At 44.0% G+C, this 17,355-nt stretch overlaps 4 non-coding genes across 4 annotated transcripts; all 4 read right to left on the reverse strand.

The window, feature by feature from the left end:
- Positions 1 to 221: 221 nt before the first annotated feature.
- TRNAR-UCG (transfer RNA arginine (anticodon UCG)) lies at positions 222 to 294 on the reverse strand. Its single transcript has one exon. It is a non-coding gene; the product is annotated as a tRNA-Arg (tRNA).
- A 1,518-nt stretch (positions 295 to 1,812) lies between these two features.
- Positions 1,813 to 1,885, reverse strand: TRNAR-UCG (transfer RNA arginine (anticodon UCG)). The gene has a single exon. It is a non-coding gene; the product is annotated as a tRNA-Arg (tRNA).
- A 13,459-nt stretch (positions 1,886 to 15,344) lies between these two features.
- TRNAR-UCG (transfer RNA arginine (anticodon UCG)) lies at positions 15,345 to 15,417 on the reverse strand. The gene has a single exon. It is a non-coding gene; the product is annotated as a tRNA-Arg (tRNA).
- Positions 15,418 to 16,936: 1,519 nt separating this feature from the next.
- On the reverse strand, positions 16,937 to 17,009 carry TRNAQ-UUG (transfer RNA glutamine (anticodon UUG)). The gene has a single exon. It is a non-coding gene; the product is annotated as a tRNA-Gln (tRNA).
- Positions 17,010 to 17,355: the final 346 nt, after the last annotated feature.

Genomic DNA, 17,355 nt, shown 5'->3' on the forward strand with positions numbered 1-17,355 from the left:
TCTGCAACCCTATTACATATTCAGTGCGTGTACATAGAAGCACCTCTTAATGCCACTAACATGGACAAGATTTTAGGCTGAAGATGCAATCTAAATGACTCTGCAGTATGTACTCCACTTCATGAATAATTAGGAATGAGAACATGATGGCTATAAGAGTATTGGAAGAGCCTGCTTCCATTCTGAATGGAAAGCTGAGTTGTGTGACCATTGGCAAAAACCGACCACGAAGAGACTCGAACCCTCAATCTTCTGATCCGAAGTCAGACGCCTTATCCATTAGGCCACGCAGTCATATGTCCTGTTGTGCTTATTTTTATAATGTAGGTGGTATGCAAGGATGGGAAATATGATATTGATAGTTATTTAGGTTTACATCCCATTGTGTTTTTTCAGCTCCTTTCAATTAAAGCACTCTTTTGGAATCGATATAATGAGAATGTCACCAGTACGATAAGCTTTTGTTTTCTTTTTTGCATTTAAACCTCTTTCTTCATGAGATTAAAGCTCAGTTGTATGCTTCACATAGCTCTGGATATTTCCAGAAGTGGAGAGAAACAGTTTTTACAGTAGTACAAACTGCTCCTTTCTGGATATACCAATTTACACACGCTCAAAGGTTGTATATGTTTCATGAATCCTGACTTGCCCTATTCAAGTAGCTGAAAGCCTGTCACCACCTCTAGAAACAACAGTTACACCAATCCAATTCAAATCATTTTTTCCAAAGGAATATCTTCAGCCGGGTCAAAGTTGCATCTGACAAAGATAGGTGTTTAAAAATCTACTTTGTAGCTTCAGAACACCAACATGACCCTGAAGAGTACAGAAGTAAAATTGTACCATTTCAAAGTTCCTAATACCTCATAAGCTTCTGAGTGGAAGCATGTAATAAATATATCAATTTTTCTGGAAAAGTAAGAGTGGATATGGGTTTTCATCTCAGATGGGACTCGAACCCACAATCCCTGGCTTAGGAGGCCAGTGCCTTATCCATTAGGCCACTGAGGGACAGATAAACACTGCAGTCTAGAGGCATTATTTAAATGTATTCAATCGTCAAACACTGGTGTCTGCACACAGGACATTTCTCAGTTCTCTCCATAAGTAAACTTCCCATTTTCATCCTCTTCCATCCCCGACTTTAACACTCTGTTCTGTGCTATAATGGAGGCTCTGCATTTCGAGCAAGTGGAGAGAAATTGGAGGAGAACCACTTTCGACTCAACACTTCTTCTTTCCTGGATGCTTTTCTCAATAAACTGGGCTTTGACAGTGGTATCAAGCCGTCCTTGTCTTCAGCAGGACACAGAAACAGGCACCAAGTCTCCTAACCAAGTTCAACCACACTCTGCAACTTAATAGACCAATGCATTACAAATTAGCCAACTGTGTCATCAGCAAAGGCAGCCAATGTGCCAATCCTTTATAATTCCTCTGTAGTACTTTTCTTTCTCGTAGGCAAAATTAGCACTTTAACTGCACAAATCATACAGATTTTACACTTGAAGCACTCCATGAACACATACTTACACACCTTGCATTTCATCTACACACCCTTAAGCTAAAAACCCATTCTGTCAAGTCAAAATTCTGCAACCTATTACATATTCAGTGCGTGTACATAGAAGCACTTCTTAATGCCACTAACATGGACAAGATTTTAGGCTGAATATGCAATCTAAATGACTGTACAGTATGTACTCCACTTCATGAATAATTAGGAATGAGAACATGATGGCTATAAGAGTATTGGAAGAGCCTGCTTCCATTCTGAATGGAAAGCTGAGTTGTGTGACCATTGGCAAAAACCGACCACGAAGGGACTCAAACCCTCAATCTTCTGATCCGAAGTCAGACACCTTATCCATTAGGCCACGCGGTCATATGTCCTGCTTTGCTTATTTTTATAATGTAGGTGGTATGCAAGGATGGGAAATATGATATTGATAGTTATTTAGGTTTGTATCCCATTGTGTTTTTTCAGCTCCTTTCAATTAAAGCACTCTTTTTGAATCGATATAATGAGAATGTCACCAGTACGATAAGCTTTTGTTTACTTTTTTGCATTTAAACCTCTTTCTTCATGAGATTAAAGCTCAGTTGTATGCTTTACATAGCTCTGAATATTTCCAGAAGTGGAGAGAAACTGTTTTGACAGTAGTACAAACTGCTCCTTTCTGGATATGCCAATTTACACACGCTCAAAGGTTGTATATATTTCATGAATCCTGACTTGCCCTATTCAAGTAGCTGAAAGCCTGTCACCACCTCTAGAAACAACAGTTACACCAATCCAATTCAAATCATTTTTTCCAAAGGAATATCTTCTGCCGGGTCAAAGTTGCATCTGACAAAGATAGGTGTTTAAAAATCTACTTTGTAGTTTCAGAACACCAACATGACCCTGAAGAGTACAGAAGTAAAATGGTACCATTTCAAAGTTCCTAATACCTCATAAGCTTCAGAGCGGAAGCATGTAATAAATATATAAATTTTTCTGGAAAAGTAAGAGTGGATATTGGTTTTCATCTCAGATGGGACTCAAACCCACAATCCCTGGCTTAAGAGGCCAGTGCCTTATCCATTAGGCCACTGAGGGACAGATAAACACTGCAGTCTAGAGGCATTATTTAAATGTATTCAATCATCAAACACTGGTGTCTGTACACAGGACATTTCTCAGTTCTCTCCATAAGTAAACTTCCCATTTTCATCCTCTTCCATCCCCGACTTTAACACTCTGTTCTGTGCTATAATGGAGGCTCTGTATTTCGAGCAAGTGGAGAGAAATTGGAGGAGAACCACTTTCGACTCAACACTTCTTCTTTCCTGGATGCTTTTCTCAATAAACTGGGCTTTGACAGTGGTATCAAGCCGTCCTTGTCTTCAGCAGGACACAGAAACAGGCACCAAGTCTCCTAACCAAGTTCAACCACACTCTGCAACTTAATAGACCAATGCTTTACAAATTAGCCAACTGTGTCATCAGCAAAGGCAGCCAATGTGCCAATCCTTTATATTTCTTCTGTGGTACTTTTCTTTCTCGTAGGCAAAATAGCACTTTAACTGCACAAATCATACAGATTTTACACTTGAAGCACTCCATGAACACACACCTTGCATTTCATCTACACACCCTTAAGCTAAAAACCCATTCTGTCAAGTCAAAATTCTGCAACCCTATTACATATTCAGTGCGTGTACATAGAAGCACTTCTTAATGCCACTAACATGGACAAGATTTTAGGCTGAAGATGCAATCTAAATGACTGTGCAGTATGTACTCCAATTCATGAATAATTAGGAATGAGAACATGATGGCTATAAGAGTATTGGAAGAGCCTGCTTCCATTCTGAATGGAAAGCTGAGTTGTGTGACCATTGGCAAAAACCGACCACGAAGGGACTCGAACTGAAGGACTGGGTTCTTTAAGACCCAGCGGTGCCAGGGGACAACACCTGAAACCTTCGTGGGTAACCTGCTCCGGCGTACGAATGACAGAGACACGGGACACTTCCTTCGGCGTCAAAGATTCAAGGTTTATTTACTGCAGGGAACACAGAAGTCACGACAAGTACAACACGTGCAACTTGGGGAGACTGCTTCAAATTGGTTCTGTGGATCGCTCCTTTTATACACGATTCTCCCATAGGTTTGCATAGCAGACAAAGGTTTACAACCCGGTTCCCACAATTATCCCCGAGAGGGGTCGCTTTGGTCACTTTGATACTCATAAGGTCCGGAACATAAGTGCGGAAACATTTGGCGGTTCCCAACTGTGAAAACCCATCTTCCCAACATTAGTGCATTCCAATCGGCAGTAAAACAGATCGAAATAGGAACAAAGACAGGTGCAGAGGAAGATGGAGACAGTGGGGAGATCGGAAAGGGTGTAAAAGGGGAGGTATCGGGAAACACGAGATACAGGCATCAAAGGGACGTGCCTAATGAGATGCACGGCTGAGACAATAAACCGGCACGGCAAGATGAGCCTCGAGCGGGGCCATCTGCCTTACAGTATCATCCCCCTCATCATAAAGACACTTACAAAGGACATGTGTCTTCCGCAAATATCTTGGGAGTCCCAGGGTAGCGAAGCGGACAGCGTCCGTTCGCTGGCTACTTGAGGGCAAGAGACAAAATGGATGCCGTATCTAAGATGGAACCCGTGGGTACAGATGAAAAAACCCACGTAGCAAACGAACGGTTTAAGTTAGCACAGCGAAACTGCGCACACTTACTAAACTCGTCATTTGCGGTTCATAGATACCAGACTCGACCATATTCGTGCGAGTCGAAAACACCACTTACAATTGTCACGGAACCTCAGACGCTCCTTTTGCCCTCATGTAGGCAAGCACTAGTCGGAATCATATTCGATATTCATCAGACCATCTAGATGTTGCTGTAGCATAGCTCTGTCCAACCGAGTCCCCTTGGTAACAGGTGTCTGTCTCATACACGTTGTAGCACAGAGGCCACATAAGGCAGGACCGCACTGCACGCAAAGGCAACACGTGAACAGGAACGCTACAACAACTCCGATGATCATCAGAATCTTCCAACCCCAAGTCGACATCAGGCCCCAAAACCATCCAAGTAGCGTCCAATCCCCTACATCCACGTGTATGGATTCGGAGATCTTATGCAACTTCGAGATGGCTTGATAGACAGTCGGAGCGTTATCAGGAATGAAAATACAGCAGCTCGAATGGATCACCTTACATACCCCACCTCGATCTGCTAAGATCACGTCTAAAACCATACGGTTTTGTAACGTCATAAGTCTATCCGCCTGAAGTTCAGTGGTGATATTACCAAGGGCACTGGCAGTAATATTAGCTGTCGATTCTACCACTCGAGTCAACTGTCTCAGGTTCCTACTATTAACCATAGGTCCCCAAAACGGGAGGAAACCCTTGAAAAAGTCTCCTGCCTCTTGACCGGCAGTATCCTCTTCGCTAATTACGCCTCTCACAACTCTAGTCTTGTGATAATCTGCATCTACAGTAAACGTCGGAGGCAACAAGTTTGCGATAAAACATGAGCCCATGAAGTCAGAGGGCAACCATGCATACGCACGATCATGACAGATAAAGTATGTACCCTTGGCAGCCAAAAACACAGGGGACGAGACCATCGGCAGAATGTAATTTTCAGTGCAAGCACTCTCTCCAAATCGGGCTTTCGATCTTCGGCCACGACCTATTAAACAAAAATTACCAATGTGGGGTATGACCCATATCGGAGGCGAGCTTTTAAGCTGTTTTTCACTAGTGAACACACTATACTCGCCTCTACTCAGGACCCTATAGGCTTGTACCTCTTCTTCTGGAATAAGCGAAGGATCATAGATATCGCTATCTAAGTCTTCAATCGCTATAGACAAAGGTTTCTGATACGAGGTAGGACCAGAGTAGGGGGATCGTGGTTCTCGAATGGGGTGGAAACCTAGTGCGCTTCGAAACATTGTTTGAAATGCTCGAGCAGACCCTTGGGAACTATACGGTAACACCAGATATGGAATTCCCTTATCCGTAGTATGTGGCATCAACCCACACACCCAACAATTAGTAGTGTTAACCACTAACTGATGCTGGTGAAGGAGCTGAATAAAGGAATTGTTGCGGAATTCTGCACGTCTAGCCTGCTCGTGTTCAGGTAAGATATGAAAAGAATGAGGAGAAGCAGTGGAGGTGAGTTTAGGGTCAGGGGTAGGAGTAGGTATGGCAGAAGGTAAGAAGTAAGACATCGTGTAATACACCCCACCCGCCAATAATGCAGAAATAGTCAAAAACAATACGAATATTTGGAACATAAAACATTTGGTACGACTAAGTTGTTGCAGCTTGAATCTTTGCGCTTGAGCTCCTTCCAAGTCCATCAGCTTCGAAAATGCCATCCCCTACGACCGTCCGCAACGTTTCTTGACGCACTTCGTTCTGTGTAGCAGTAGTCAATCCCTAGGAGTTCCCAGGAACCGACGGTCTTTAACCTAGTGTCAAGACCTACTAACCAGAAGGAAGTACACGCGCGGCCCTACGGCCTTTATTCACAATTATGTGTATGCAAAAACAATGTTTCTCAGCTGTGGAAGCAAAAAGTGTAAGGAACGAAACTCAATGAATATATACAAAAATAATCACAATGATACAAATGTTCAAACTGATCGTGGAAAACGGGATAATGCAATTGTCAAGGGACAGAACAGGATCTTTTATTAGTCTCTGGTGCTAGATCGCAAAAAGTATCGGGTTTTCCCAGGACGTGTCTGTTCGTCAAACAAAGGATCCGTCAAAGGGACAGCGTCCTGTTGATCAGCTGAATGTTCTGGTCTTGAGTCTTTTGATAACAAATGTTCAACAGTGTCTTTTTGCTGCACTGAGGATTCTCCGACAGGTCGTGCGTCACTGAAAGGTACAAACGCCGGCAATCCTTCGGTTTCAGTTGATGCAATGCCTCTCCTCACCCACGAGTCTGCCGGCAACGGAATAGGGACCTTTTTGGTGTGGGTGGCGTGCACCCAATTCTTCCGTCCCTCAAGACGAACTGCAGTTCTCGTGGCAAGGAGGACCTGGTAGGGTCCAGTGAACCTGGGATCCAAATTGTTCTTGCGCGAAAAGTTTCGCGTTACCACCCAATCTCCGGGCTGGAGCTGGTGGCCTGGACCCTCCGTCTGCGTCGGCAGTGCTTCGTGAACCTGTTGGTGAATTAACCTCAGTTTAGCAGTCAAGTCATGAAGATAATCGATCAACATTGGATACTCAAGATCACAGAACGCACCTGGCCTAGGAACCCCCCAAACATTCGCAGGACGACCGAACACTATTTCGTAGGGACTAAGCCCTACTCGGGAGTGTACAGTCGCCCTAGTTGACAGTAATGCTAAGGGTAAAGCGTCAGGCCACGAGAGACCAGTCGTAGCCTGAATCTTTGCTAGCTTTAGTTTAAGGGTGCCGTTATACCCTTTAACCAAACCAGCTGACTGGGGATGGTTGGCGCTATGGAATTTCTGATTAATTCCAAGGCCCTTACACACACTCTTCATCACACTCCCCACAAACTCACTTCCGTTATCTGACCACACAACTCTAGGCATTCCGTACCGAGGAAAGTATTCCTTCAGTAGGATTTTCGCAGTAGACAAAGCAGTGTTGTCCTTAAGAGGGTAGGCTTCGATCCATCGGGAGAATGCGCAAACCACAACTAAAACGTATTTCAGGTTATTGCATCGCTCCATATGGATGAAGTCCAATTGAATCACCTCAAAGGGACATGAAGGGGGAGCAAAACTGCCAGGAGGAGTTGGGGTTCCCTTACCAGGATTGTACAACATACACACCATACAGTTCTTAACCAAGCGTTCAGCACATTTCGTAATACCATCATTCTTCCACACAGGGGACAGCAACTTACAAATACCTTTCGCGCTAATATGTGCTAACCCATGCGCCATAGTCACAACAGCCAGCACATACGCATCAGGCAACATCCATCTTTTCTGATCCGATAAATCAATCCAACAACCACTTGCATCCAACTTTCCCGTACTTTCTTTCCACTTCGTCTTTTCAGTCTCGGTGGCCTCATTCTGAATTGCCTTCACACTCTCGATAGTGTCTTCACACATACTCAATTCTGTAGGCCACCTAACCGAACTCGTCACATACATTCGAGTGCTAAGGTTTCGAGCAGTCTCCTTAGCAGTCTAATCTGCAAAAGCATTACCACGACCAACATCATCCGTCACCTTACGATGCGCACTACATTTAACAATCGCTACCTGCTTAGGCAACGTAAGTGCATCCAAAAGATCATTTACAAGCTGGCCATGCTGAATCTTCGTACCATGCGATGTTAGAAAACCTCTCTCTCTCCACAACCGTCCAAAACTATGTGCGACGCCAAAGGCATATTGGCTGTCGGTAAACACATTCACACGTTTCCCTTTCGCTAACACACACGCTCTAGTGAGAGCGATCAGCTCTGCAGCTTGGGCAGAATTCTGATTCAATCTAGCAGCCTCGACAACAGTATTCAACGTTACAACAGCATATGCAGTAGTCACATCACCATTCGGTAATTTAAAACATGAACCATCCACATACAGTGTTCCATCTGGGTCTTCCAAAGGAGTGTTTTTAAGGTCCACTCGACCTTTTGTTTCCTCTTCTGTCCTCAAATAACAGTCGTGTTCTGTTATTTCATCTGACTCTGAGCTAATTGGTAACAAAGTCGCCGGATTCAGGACATTACAACGTTTTATCTGAATGTGGCTCGCCAACAGCGTCAACTCGTACCCAGACAACCTCGCACTCGTCAAATGCTGAGTTTTCGTATGATTCAAAAGAGTGTCGACTGCATGCGGAACCATCACCGTAAGCATATTATCCATGACCAATCCTGCTGATTGTCGGATGGAGACCGCAGCTGCCGCTGTTGCTCTCAAGCAACTCGGCAATGCTCTAGCTACCGGGTCCAAGGTCGAGGAAAAATATGCACATGGACGTTGCTTACCACAAAAAGGTTGCGTTAAGACACTCAACGCACAACCTTCCCTCTCGTGAACATATAATGTAAACGGCTTGCTATAGTCAGGAGTACCTAACACAGGAGCCGAACACAATGAATCACGTAATTCAGAAAAACTTTTCTGACATTCCTCCGTCCATGGTAAAGGAGTCGAAACACTCTTGCACGTAAGAGCCACTAATGGTTTCGCTAGCAATGAAAAATTTGGAATCCATTGCCTGCAGTACGACGTGATACCTAGAAAGGCACGCACATCTCTTTGGGTTGTTGGCACAGCCATTCGTGCAATCGCTGCAATTCTCTCTGGGGTCAACCGCCTTCCCTCCTTTGACAATAAGTGACCTAGATAGGTTACTTCTTGACAACAATATTGGAGTTTAGAAGGTGACACCTTGTGATTTAACTCGCAGAGATGTTGCAGCAACGATACCGTAGCAATTTTGCAAATGTCCTGAGTATCAGCAGCCACCAATAGGTCATCGACGTATTGGATTAAGGCCGCACCAGCCGGCAACCTAAACGCATCCAGTTGGCCCTTCAAGGCTTGACTGTAAATCGATGGACTTTCACAGTAGCCCTGAGGAGCGCGTTTAAACCGGAAGCTGCGTCCACCAAGAGAGAAACCGAAAAGGTCTCTGCTCTCTTCTGCAATCGGGATGCTGAAGAACGCATTCTTCAAATCAATCACCGAAAACCACGATGCAGAAGCTGGAATCAGAGTCAGTAGTGCCGTGATGTCAGGCACAACGGGGAACTGAGGAATCACAATTTTATTCACCTCCCGTAAATCGATAACAAAACGATAAACAGGGGGTTTCGAAGGATCAGTACGTTTTAGAATGGGCAGTACAGGGCTGTTGCACACGTTTCCCCGTGTTTCCTCAATAACACCTTTCTTGATCAAATCATAGATGATCGCTAACAATGCACGTTCACCATCAAGAAAGATACGATACTGGGGAATACGTGGCAACCGCACATTAGATTTCAACTGAACAACATAAGGGGAGATGTCAAGCAGGCCCACGTCATTGGGACCTGTTGCCCACAAAGATGCAGGAAGAGAACTCAATTCCGGTGGAAGCTTATCGAGAGACAAATACATAGGAGAGACAACCTTCTCTCCTAACGTAAGCTTTACACCCGCAGGAGAACAATACAAAGTTGCATACAAACGTTTAAGCAAATCCAGACCCAAAAGATTTTCACCACAACCCGTGGTCAAAATCAACAGAGCTTCTAGCTCACGAGGCCCAATTGTAAGGGGCAAAGGGCGCGAAACTGGATTGCTAACGGGGGCGCCAGAGAATCCAACGGAAACATTTGTTAAGCCAGACAAAGGTGCGCCAGGGAGTTTCGAATGCTTAATGGAACTTTTCGCTGCACCAGTGTCCAACAGAAAAGGCTCAACGACGCCCGATGTAGCAACTGCGACATAAGGCCCTCTCTGATCAACCGGAACTGATACTACTCCCTCTCCATGTCTTCGGCTATCCTAGTAATTACTGTCGTCAGTTCCCTGATTGACGTAATAATCGTCTACATTGTACTGCGCAGATCGTCCTTGCGACGATCCACGTTGATCAAAACAATTATCGGAATTTGCTGAGTTATCTGAGCGATCATTCTGCGCACCATGACCTCTACCACGTGGTGCCTGCTGTGAACCACCACGACCTCCTCTAGATGAATTACCACTATTACGTTCGTTTAGAACAGGACAATTGAATTTGATATGACCCTCCTGTCTACAATAGGCACATTGATTGTATCCTAACGAGGATCTTTGGAAAGAGGAGTCATTACGAGATTGTGATCGGTTTGATTGCGGCTGCGATCTATTTTGTTGCGAAGTATTCTGATTCGAACGTGGAGGATAGGCCTGCTGTAACAACACTTTAGTTTTAAGTTCTTTCGTCTTTTTATCGGCACGGTCGTTCTCTTCTTTCTCTCTATTCTCATAATATTGAGCCGTAGCCAATATCTGAGCTGAGGTAGAAACGGCCCACGCACTTTCTGAATTCTTTAGTTTATTGCTCAAATCGGGCAATAAGTTTGAAACAAATTTATCCACAAATAACCGTTGTCCACCCTCAGTGCTCATATCCTGGCCACTATGATCGATGAATGCTTCCTCGAACCTCGTAAAGAAGTCGGAGACACTCTCGTCCTTCTTCTGCTTACAAGCTGACAATTTGTCCCAGTTCACTCTCATAGCTGGCATAAGAGTTTTCATTAACGTTATTATTCTTTGAGGGAGAGCAGTAATGAGTTGTTCAGGCTTAGCCCCACCAACTTGTCGCGTATCGGCCGCAATAAGAGCAGCCCAATCGCCACCTAATTCATTTGGATGATTCTCCTGACGAATCTTAGCCCATACCGGTTGCGGTACAATATTGCCAAACAGCATGTCAATATCAGCAAGATTCATTACCGTAGCTTCTACGAGCTGCGATAATTCCTTATAGTACCCTGCAGGATTTTTGCGAGGGTCAGGCAAAGATTGCTTTACCTGTAACACTTCTGAGCGTTTCCATGGGAGATGTATCCATACTCTCTGAAAGAACGGCAAGATCGGTGGAGCGTGATTAGGATCACCTGGCATCCACACTGGTGGAACTTCCCGCATAGGAAACTGACCAGACTCATCTGGCTGTCTTTCAATATCCTCAACAAACAAGGCTTGAGGTATAGGAGTGGGACGAAAAGATAACAATCGTTCAACGGCACGTCGAACGTTGGAATCCACTATCAGTCCATTCGAGAACTGAAGCTGTAGATCAGACAAAGCGGTCAGCACCTCGTCAGGTGCGTCGGCCGATATCTGATCGCGAAGGACCTTACACATTTCCTCGAACACAAATCTCTGGGTTGGTATATTGAATTGACAAAATGTGTCGAGTACAATACGGGGTGGATTTCGAAGGGGATGTGTCATCCAACCCATCGCCATATTATATAGCGAAGCGCGTTCCCTGTTACCAGGAAGCTGACTACGTCTCTGAGGACCATCTGAACCAGCAGACCCAAGAACAGGTCCGAGCGAAAAGAAGCTAGCCGCAAGAGGAGAATTACGACTACGAATAGAGGGAGAAGTATAGGACACAGGACTAACAAGTGAAGGAGTAGAAACAGAAGCAACAGCAGGAGTTAACAGATGAAGAGCAGCAGCGGGAGCAGGAGTATGTGGAAGCGGAGGAGCAGTAGGGATAGCAACAGTCAAAGGAGCAGGAACAGTCGGAAGAACGGGTGCAGGTTGAGGAACAGGCAAAGGAAGAATAGGTGGAAGAATAGGTACAGGGGGAACCACAGGAGCCGTGGTACCCTGCACATACGGAGGTGGCGACTTCATGAGATAGGACATTAAAGGATCCTCAACTGCGTCTTCCTTCTTTTCCGACTCCGTAGGCAAAGTAGGATAGCATTTATCTATAGTCATATGCTGTAGCCTGTCAAACACTTCCTTTTCCTTAACCTCCTTATCATGCTGAAATTGCTCTGCTTTCTTTACAATGGCAGCAACACTATCTCTCTGATTTCGTTTTGTCTGTCTGATTTCTTTCTGTCTGGCTTCTTTACGCCACAACCGAAAGGCATCAAACATGGCCGGCCTTGACTTTTTCTCGAACAATTTAGCCTCTAGGTTATCTAAAATCGAGGTCTCAAAGCTACCATGAGGTGGCCAACTAAGGACACCGTCCTTCTTAGTATAGCGAATCCAATAATCATTAAAAGTAATCGGGCCTAGCCCATGTTTACTGTACAGTTCATAAGTCGGAGTTCCAACCGGAGGTATCGGACACGAGTCCTCCAGTCGGGAATCCGCACCACAAGGTCTGAAACAACTAAACAAAGTACTACGACCAGGCATCTTGCACACTAGCCGAGTTTCACAAACTTCAAGGGTTACGGGATTTACCAAGTCCCAGCAAAGAGCAAAAACCCTCGGTTTGTCAAACAACACAACAAAGTACCAAGAACCACAAATGCAATGGAACCATGCAACCACTAAGCAACCACAACCAAGAACTCTGGGAGCGACCCACAAATACGTAACTCAAACATCGATGGCGTCACCAGGAAGGCCCGTCAATCGTCTCGCTCTACTAAGGTCTACGCCAGGCGCCAAAACAGGTCTACAGTCAGGGCAGCAGTCCGTCGCAGCCGTCAGGAGGCGGGAATCTTCGCGGGAAAAGTCTTCGGGCCACTTATTTCGACAACAGGATCGATGAAGCGGAGTGCACCTTCCCTCGGAGATTTCACACGAAGTTCCTCACGATCGTCGGGCTTGGACCGGTACCACTGATGCAGCCCCACGTTGGGCGCCAACTGAAGGACTGGGTTCTTTAAGACCCAGCGGTGCCAGGGGACAACACCTGAAACCTTCGTGGGTAACCTGCTCCGGCGTACGAATGACAGAGACACGGGACACTTCCTTCGGCGTCAAAGATTCAAGGTTTATTTACTGCAGGGAACACAGAAGTCACGACAAGTACAACACGTGCAACTTGGGGAGACTGCTTCAAATTGGTTCTGTGGATCGCTCCTTTTATACACGATTCTCCCATAGGTTTGCATAGCAGACAAAGGTTTACAACCCGGTTCCCACAATTATCCCCGAGAGGGGTCGCTTTGGTCACTTTGATACTCATAAGGTCCGGAACATAAGTGCGGAAACATTTGGCGGTTCCCAACTGTAAAAACCCATCTTCCCAACATTAGTGCATTCCAATCGGCAGTAAAACAGATCGAAATAGGAACAAAGACAGGTGCAGAGGAAGATGGAGACAGTGGGGAGATCGGAAAGGGTGTAAAAGGGGAGGTATCGGGAAACACGAGATACAGGCATCAAAGGGACGTGCCTAATGAGATGCACGGCTGAGACAATAAACCGGCACGGCAAGATGAGCCTCGAGCGGGGCCATCTGCCTTACAGTATCATCCCCCTCATCATAAAGACACTTACAAAGGACATGTGTCTTCCGCAAATATCTTGGGAGTCCCAGGTTAGCGAAGCGGACAGCGTCCGTTCGCTGGCTACTTGAGGGCAAGAGACAAAATGGATGCCGTATCTAAGATGGAACCCGTGGGTACAGATGAAAAAACCCACGTAGCAAACGAACGGTTTAAGTTAGCACAGCGAAACTGCGCACACTTACTAAACTCGTCATTTGCGGTTCATAGATACCAGACTCGACCATATTCGTGCGAGTCGAAAACACCACTTACAATTGTCACGGAACCTCAGAACCCTCAATCTTCTGATCTGAAGTCAGACGCCTTATCCATTAGGCCACGCGGTCATATGTCCTGCTGTGCTTATTTTTATAATGTAGGTGGTATGCAAGGATGGGAAATATGATATTGATAGTTATTTAGGTTTACATCCCATTGTGTTTTTTCAGCTCCTTTCAATTAAAGCACTCTTTTGGAATCGATATAATGAGAATGTCACCAGTACGATTAGCTTTTGTTTTCTTTTTTGCATTTAAACCTCTTTCTTCATGAGATTAAAGCTCAGTTGTATGCTTGACATAGCTCTGGATATTTCCAGACGTGGAGAGAAACTGTTTTGACAGTAGTACAAACTGCTCCTTTCTGGATATGCCAATTTACACACACTCAAAGGTTGTATACGTTTCATGAATCCTGACTTGCCCTATTCAAGTAGCTGAAAGCCTCTCACCACCTCTAGAAACAACAGTTACACCAATCCAACTCAAATAATTTTTTCCAAAGGAATATCTTCTGCCGGGTCAAAGTTGCATCTGACAAAGATAGGTGTTTTAAAATCTACTTTGTAGTTCCAGAACACCAACATGACCCTGAAGAGTACAGAAGTAAAATGGTACCATTTCAAAGTTCCTAATACCTCATAAGCTTCTGAGCGGAAGCATGTAATAAATATATCAATTTTTCTGGAAAAGTAAGAGTGGATATTGGTTTTCACCTCAGATGGGACTTGAACCCACAATCCCTGGCTTAGGAGGCCAGTGCCTTATCCATTAGCCACTGAGGCACAGATAAACACCTGCATTCTTGAGGCATTATTAAATGTATTCAATCGTCTGCACACAGGACATTACTCAGTTCTCTCCATAAGTAAACTTCCCATTTTCATCCTCTTCCATCCCCGACTTTAACACTCTGTTCTGTGCTATAATGGAGGCTCTGCATTTCGAGCAAGTGGAGAGAAATTGGAGGAGAACCACTTTCGACTCAACACTTCTTCTTTCCTGGATGCTTTTCTCAATAAACTGGGCTTTGACAGTGGTATCAAGCTGTCCTTGTCTTCAGCAGGACACAGAAACAGGCACCAAGTCTCCTAACCAAGTTCAACCACACTCTGCAACTTAATAGACCAATGCATTACAAATTAGCCAACTGTGTCATCAGCAAAGGCAGCCAATGTGCCAATCCTTTATAATTCTTCTGTAGTACTTTTCTTTCTCGTAGGCAAAATTAGCACTTTAACTGCACAAATCATACAGATTTTACACTTGAAGCACTTCATGAACACATACTTACACACCTTGCATTTCATCTACACAGCCTTGAGCTAAAAGCCCATTCTGTCAAGTCAAAATTCTGCAACCCTATTACATATTCAGTGCGTGTACATAGAAGCACTTCTTAATGCCACTAACATGGACAAGATTTTAGGCTGAAGATGCAATCTAAATGACTGTGCAGTATGTACTCCACTTCATGAATAATTAGGAATGAGAACATGATGGCTATAAGAGTATTGGAAGAGCCTGCTTCCATTCTGAATGGAAAGCTGAGTAGTGTGACCATTGGCAAAAACCGACCACGAAGGGACTCGAACCCTCAATCTTCTGATCCGAAGTCAGACGCCTTATCCATTAGGCCACGCGGTCATATGTCCTGCTTTGCTTATTTTTATAATGTAGGTGGTATGCAAGGATGGGAAATATGATATTGATAGTTATTTAGGTTTACATCCCATTGTGTTTTTTCAGCTCCTTTCAATTAAAGCACTCTTTTGGAATCGATATAATGAGAATGTCACCAGTACTATAAGCTTTTGTTTTCTTTTTTGCATTTAAACCTCTTTCTTCATGAGATTAAAGCTCAGTTGTATGCTTTACATAGCTCTGGATATTTCCAGAAGTGGAGAGAAACTGTTTTGACAGTAGTACAAACTGCTCCTTTCTGGATATGCCAATTTACACACGCTCAAAGGTTGTATATGTTTCATGAATCCTGACTTGCCCTATTCAAGTAGCTGAAAGCCTGTCACCACCTCTAGAAACAACAGTTACACCAATCCAATTCAAATCATTTTTTCCAAAGGAATATCTTCTGCCGGGTCCAAGTTGCATCTGACAAAGATAGGTGTTTAAAAATCTACTTTGTAGTTTCAGAACATAAACATGACCCTGAAGAGTACAGAAGTAAAATGGTACCATTTCAAAGTTCCTAATACCTCATAAGCTTCAGAGCGGAAGCATGTAATAAATATATAAATTTTTCTGGAAAAGTAAGAGTGGATATTGGTTTTCATCTCAGATGGGACTCAAACCCACAATCCCTGGCTTAAGAGGCCAGTGCCTTATCCATTAGGCCACTGAGGGACAGATAAACACTGCAGTCTAGAGGCATTATTTAAATGTATTCAATCATCAAACACTGGTGTCTGTACACAGGACATTTCTCAGTTCTCTCCATAAGTAAACTTCCCATTTTCATCCTCTTCCATCCCAGACTTTAACACTCTGTTCTGTGCTATAATGGAGGCTCTGCATTTCGAGCAAGTGGAAAGAAATTGGAGGAGAACAACTTTCGACTCAACACTTCTTCTTTCCTGGATGCTTTTCTCAATAAACTGGGCTTTGACAGTGGTATCAAGCCGTCCTAGTCTTCAGCAGGACACAGAAACAGGCACCAAGTCTCCTAACCAAGTTCAACCACACTCTGCAACTTAATAGACCAATGCTTTACAAATTAGCCAACTGTGTCATCAGCAAAGGCAGCCAATGTGCCAATCCTTTATAATTCTTCTGTAGTACTTTTCTTTCTCGTAGGCAAAATGAGCACTTTAACTGCACAAATCATACAGATTTTACACTTGAAGCACTCCATGAACACATACTTACACACCTTGCATTTCATCTACACACCCTTAAGCTAAAAACCCATTCTGTCAAGTCAAAATTCTGCAACCCTATTACATATTCAGTGCGTGTACATAGAAGCACTTCTTAATGCCACTAACATGGACAAGATTTTAGGCTGAAGATGCAATCTAAATGACTGTGCAGTATGTACTCCACTTCATGAATAATTAGGAATGAGAACATGATGGCTATAAGAGTATTGGAAGAGCCTGCTTCCATTCTGAATGGAAAGCTGAGTTGTGTGACCATTGGCAAAAACCGACCACGAAGGGACTCGAACCCTCAATCTTCTGATCCAAAGTCAGACGCCTTATCCATTAGGCCACGCGGTCATATGTCCTGCTATGCTTATTTTTATAATGTAGGTGGTATGCAAGGATGGGAAATATGATATTGATAGTTATTTAGGTTTACATCCCATTGTGTTTTTTCAGCTCCTTTCAATTAAAGCACTCTTTTGGAATCGATATAATGAGAATGTCACCAGTCCGATAAGCTTTTGTTTAATTTTTTGCATTTAAACCTCTTTCTTCATGAGATTAAAGCTCAGTTGTATGCTTTACATAGCTCTGGATATTTCCAGAAGTGGAGAGATACTGTTTTGACAGTAGTACAAACTGCTCCTTTCTGGATATGCCAATTTACACACGCTCAAAGGTTGTATATGTTTCATGAATC

This window comes from Lissotriton vulgaris, chromosome 5 (genome assembly GCF_964263255.1).
Source record: "Lissotriton vulgaris chromosome 5, aLisVul1.2, whole genome shotgun sequence".
In the NCBI taxonomy this organism is placed as follows: domain Eukaryota; kingdom Metazoa; phylum Chordata; class Amphibia; order Caudata; family Salamandridae; genus Lissotriton; species Lissotriton vulgaris.